Genomic DNA, 5,899 nt, shown 5'->3' with positions numbered 1-5,899 from the left:
ATGATGGTGGAGGAGGTGGTGACAGATGCCACAAGGATTGGTGAGGGCGATAGTGATGGTGCTACAAGTGCCAGCAGTGCTGCTGCTGCTTTGATGAGGGGAGAGGAAATGATGATAAAGGTAGCAGTGGTGGTGGTCCAAGTTGGAATGTAGACAACAGTAGTTCCTGGTTTGATGTTGTTGCCATCATCGTCATCCTTGTTTAACTCCAGATCATTTTTTTCCTCATTGATCAGATCAATGATCAAAAGCATTTCAGCCATGACCATTCCATCAAGTCTTTTTTTACATCACTGTCTCTATTATCTAATGTGACCTTCCTTTTTTTCTTTCTCGGGGCAGAAATACTCATATTTAACTGCAATTACTAGCAGATCAAGCAACCATATAGGGGTTCCTTCCTTTAGTTTTTGATCCTGGTGTTTAACCCCAGGACAGTACAGATGATCAAGCAGATCTTGTGATCAAAGGTGTTCCAATGGTGACCACCCATTCTTATTCTTATGCACAAGGAAACCAGGGTAACATTGTCCAGCGGGTTCTTTCCTAACCTAACCTGGTAGGGTGAGATATGAACAGATTTGGCTGCTATTTCCAGCAGGTTGAGCGACCATGCAGAGGCACCTTTCTTGTGAGCAGATCTATGTTGGATGCTGTTCCAAATATGACCATCCCACCTGGTGAAGATAAATACAAAGGAATTTAGCTGCTATTTCTTGAGGGTTGAGCGATCACATAGAGGCACCCTCATTGTGAGCAGATCTATGATCAATGCTGTTCCAAGCATGACCAACCCTTCCTATTGTATATAAAGAACTACACCATCCACCCAATACACTCCCCACTTCTTTTATTTTTTTTGCTTTTTTTGTTTGTTTGTAAGACAGCATAATGTGTTTGAGGAAGATTTGGCTACTATTTCTAGCAGATAGTCTTTTGCTGGTTTATTTCAAAGGTTTAATGGTTGAGTAATCATATAGAACCCCTCTTGTAGGTCACTGACATTCAGTTGTTGCTGCTGCTGCTGTTGTTGTTGTTGTTCTTGTTGTTGTTGTTGTTGGTGGTGGTGGCAGTTGTGGTGGTGGTGGCAGAGTGCTAAAAGTACCATACGAGTGTGATCGTTGCCAGAGCAATGAACTGTTCTCTGTGCCGGTGGCATGTAAAAAGCACCATTCAAGCATGATCGTTACCTGTGTCGCCTTAATGGCACTTGTGTTGGTGGCACATAAAAAACATTGAAGCGAGGTTGTTGCCAGTACCGCTGGACTGGCTCCTGTGCAGGTGGCACATGAAAAGCACCATTTGAGCATGGCCGTAACCAGTACCACCTAACTGGCCCTCATGCTGGTGGCATGTAAAAGCACCCACTACACTCTCGGAGTGGTTGGCGTTAGGAAGGGCATCCAGCTGTAGAAACTCTGCCAGATCAGATTGGAGTCTGGTGCAGCCATCTGGTTCGCCAGACCTCAGTGAAATCGTCCAATCCATGCCAGCATGGAAAGCGGATGTTAAACGATGATGATGATGATGATGATGATTATCATTATCGTTATTATAGACATGGCACAGTATACAATATCTTGAGGTTGTTGATTAAAGATATTGTGTCTACCGAGTGGAGGGTGGGTTGTACTGTTTGTCAAATCACAAGGACCTCAGACAGACAGTACTTTACATTATTATCATTATTATCATTATTATTATTATTATTATTATTATTATTATTGAGTGAGAGAGCAGTTCATGCCATCAAAGTGACACTGGGGTAAAATATACGAAGCCCAATATACCCATCATGACTACCCGTCTGATAAGGGTACACCAGGCACATGCATCACAACCATATGTGCGCGACATGGTGATTTCATATCAAGATAAACAGCACATGACCTTGCAGGTGGGGCCCAGTTAGAATTTTCTTCAGGTTGAGTAGCCCATCCCGCTCAAAAGGTCCCTGAATAAGGGTTGTTTAAGGATGTAGAAAGAACCACCCATATTTCCAGAGGTGAACTATTCAAACCCCAAAGAATCCCTCTCAACACATGGCTATGATGCTCCCCCACTACTTCTGCTCATGATCAGAGATGCACGTATTGTCAGCCACTAAGGGACATGCTCAACTGGTTAAGGTCAAACAACTGACAAGCAAATCTGGTATTGAGCAGAATATTTGCTGTAGCCCATCTTTTATACCAAGACAAAACAATGTACATGATAACACTTCCAATCAGTTAAGATCAGAAGCCATGAGAGCCATTATTATTATTATTATTATTATTATTGTTATTGATATATTATTATTATTATTATTATTATTATTATTATTATTATTATTATTATTATTTCTGCTGCTGTTGCTACTACTACTCTTATTGTCATCGTCTTAATTACAGTCTAGTCATATATTTTACTCACCACCTATATAAGTTTCTCGCTTAACTTTCAATAAAAAAGTCACCCTACAGTAAATACTCCACCGCCCACTTATTCATTGTTTCTCATGTCTTACAGTCTAAACATTTTACCTAATTTCACTCAACTATTTCATTTCTAAACAATTGTATTTTCCCAGGCGAGTAATTATTACATTTCCCTACATTTACACAGTGACTCATTGACAACTAATTCAACAAATTTTAGGACATCACCCTTCCATTTCATACTCCACCCCAGCTAAACAGGACTAACACTCAGTTAAAGCCCTCCTTCACTATAGCTCCAAATGCAGGGCCTTGTTGTCACCAAGGATCTCACCTGGTGAAATCACATCATTAGCATAGTTAGGATTTAATCCTGAAGACTAGCTCTTATCTTTGGGCCAGGGCAATCTCAGAAGCTTTAGAGACCCCTAGGCAAATCAATGCACTGGGCCCTATAGTTTTTATTTAATTGTTTATTGACAGCAAGTCACAGCATACATAGATAGGAACTGGGCCCCTAGACATACAAACTCCCTCCCCTGGGCAAACCACTGCACTGGGCCCTATAGTATTTATTTATTGACAGCCAAACACAACAGACATAGATTAGAGTTGGGCCCCTAGACATGTGAGATCCCAGGAAAATGCTCAGTGTGTCCATGCCTTAAGATAGCTCTATTTAGGGTCAGAATATATTTCAGCTCCTAACAGCTACACTACTTCAAGGTTCAAGTGAGGCCCTTCACAGAGTGTTGCTCCCTTATCCAAGCATCCAGAGAAGGGGCCATCAACAAACTGGAATTTAGTCTTTGACAGACATGCTCACCGACATGCACTGTCCACTCCCTGTGTATTTCTATCCCTACTACAATGGCCTCTGATCCTTGAAGCTGGCTGGCTGGCCTTATACATCCTCCATTCAAATACCCATGACCCCTTTGTCTTTCTGCCTCTCATTACCCTTGGTGGATCCAATCCTCACAGCCCAAGACTAACAACTATATCCATTCCCCCTTCACAAATATGTCATCCCCTGAAATCTTCCTAACTCTAACCCTAACCCTAACCCTTCCAGCAGGTGTTGACCTGCAATATTTCAAATAGAATATTGATACACATCAAACTTGCTAGTCTTGGAGGACCCGCAAATGTCAAAGGCACAGCACCCTCCCACAAAAATCAAAAATGTAAAAGGTAAGATAAAGCACAGAGGTACTAGATTCTGCTGATGAGGCAAGACAATGTGAACATGCCTAGAGTTATCTCCCTTACTTAATGACCAGGTAGGTGACATAAGCATCATACTAGTCATCTACCAATAGCAATATTGTGTTTTTCTCTCACCATGTTTATTTGTTGCTCAAATTATTTTCTCTTCTGCTCACTGAATCGGTGAACAACAGCTAATGACTCATAGAGTGAAGTATAAAAATATGAATCATAATCACAAGTCAAGTTTAATTGTACTCCAAGGTAATCGTAGGCAAATGTACTGTAGTGTATACACATGCATGCACATATATGTATTTGTTTATATATGTTTATAGACACACACACACACATATACATATATGTATATGTATGTATGTATGTGTATAGGTATATATGTATCTGTGTATGTATCTATGTATGCATTATGTGTGTATGTATGCATGTATGTATGTATGCATGTGTTTATGTATCTATGTATGAATGTGTGTGTGTGTCATATTTAAGCATATATGTATATATTTGTATGTATGTATGTATAGGTATGTGCATATGTGTGGGTAGTGTTTATAAATTTTTCTGTATTTATAATAAATTTTTTTTTCATTTTCTTTATGACTAAGTCATGATTTGAAGGGCATTTGGCAGCTATTTCTAGCTGCTTGTGTGACCACATCTGTGGACGACCTTTCATTAGTTCATCACTGTTGCTGATAATGATCCTGCTATTGTTCTTGTTCACAATGTTGAAGACTAATGATGGGTCAATTTCCATACTGGTCAGCTTGTTATTGTTCTCTTATAACACATTGAAAGAGGATACACCTGGCTAGTTGCTCTATTACTGTCTCTGGTCAAGCGTGAAGCAAGAGGTGAAATCAGCAGTAACCTTTATGGTGTATAGTTAAAGGTATAATTAAAAGTTTTATAATTCTAAAAGTATAATCGAAGTGAAAGAATTGCAACCGGGAGACAAAACTAGGTCAAGAATGTAATCCCCCATCTGTGTTCTTGATGGTGATGTGAAGGAGGAAAAGGCAGAATCCGAGAGTGGATTGCGGTAGTCTTACCTGTCGATCTGGAAGGGTCACTCACAACATCCATGTGCTCTGTCTGCTGCCGTACCATTCTAACAAGTCTGCTCTCATATGCTGTCAACTGCCAACTGACCACTCACGCCTTGCCGACCCCGCATGCTGATCACAGCCCTTCCAGTGGGACCTACAGGCCCCACTTCCAACAGGACATGCGTACTCCCTCACTTCCGGTCCTTCCTTACAACACAGCCTGGTTCATAACACCACATTGATTATAAGTACTGGGGTGGGAGTGTGGTGAGGAATTCACCTCCCAACCACATGATCTTGGGTTCGGTTCCACTTCGTGACACCCTGGGCAAGTGTCCTCTATTATGGCTCAGGGTCAGCTAAAGCATTGTGACCAAGCCCTGAGAGCAAGCCTTGTGAACAGAATCTGAAAGAAGCCTGCCTTATTGGACTCTCCCAACAAAGATGACATATGAGTGTACAGTCTTTGCTAAACGACCAGCACGGTGTGCCATGGGTCAGGCATTGAAGTGATTGCAGAGCAAAATGAGATGAAGTGTCTTGCTCAAGAACACAACTCACCACCCAGTTCAAGAATTGAAACCACAATCTCACGATATTGAGTCCATCACACTAACCATTAGGCCATGTGCCCTCACACGCACACACACACACACACACACACACACATTTAAATAAATGACAGAGAAGCAAGAAATTATGCAATGAACTTCATTAGCTAATAGCTGTTTCTGCTATAAGATGCAGTGCACTCAGAGCTGAGTGCTTGTGCATCAACTTATACCTTCCTTGAAGCTCCTAAAATTCAAGGAAGTTAGTTATAAGGTGATGCAAAAGTACTCAGCTCTGAGTCCACAATGTCTTATAGCAGAAACAGCTGTAAGCTAATGAAGCTCACTGCATGAATTCCTGTTCCTTTGTCATTTATTTAATTTGATATTATGTTCTGTACTCAACACTTTTTTCTGAAACATATGTATATTCAGTCCTTTACACCAGGTTGTTAGCATCACTATACCAAAGTGAAACATTAAAATATATACATACACACGGCGAGCTGGCAGTACCGTTAGCACGCCGGGCGAAATGCGTAGCCATATTTCATCTGCCGTTACGTTCTGAGTTCAAATTCCGCCGAAGTCGACTTTGCCTTTCATCCTTTCGGGGTCGATAAATTAAGTACCAGTTACGCACTTGGGTCGA

At 41.1% G+C, this 5,899-nt stretch overlaps 1 long non-coding RNA gene across 1 annotated transcript in view; it reads right to left on the bottom strand.

The window, feature by feature from the left end:
• LOC118767934 overlaps window positions 1–4,935 on the bottom strand; it is a 14,562-nt gene extending 9,627 nt beyond the window's left edge. Inside the window, exons 1-2 of the long non-coding RNA XR_005003850.1 lie at window positions 4,855–4,935; window positions 2,802–2,804 (exon numbers count right to left, since the gene is read on the bottom strand). This is a non-coding gene — a long non-coding RNA (uncharacterized LOC118767934). The remainder of the gene's footprint in view (window positions 1–2,801; window positions 2,805–4,854) is intronic.
• Between the last annotated feature and the right edge of the window lie 964 nt (window positions 4,936–5,899).

This window comes from Octopus sinensis, linkage group LG25, assembly GCF_006345805.1.
Source record: "Octopus sinensis linkage group LG25, ASM634580v1, whole genome shotgun sequence".
Classification (NCBI taxonomy): Eukaryota; Metazoa; Mollusca; class Cephalopoda; order Octopoda; family Octopodidae; genus Octopus; species Octopus sinensis.
The sequence above is the reverse complement of the archived record's forward strand: the minus strand, read 5'-3'. Positions and strand labels throughout refer to the sequence as shown.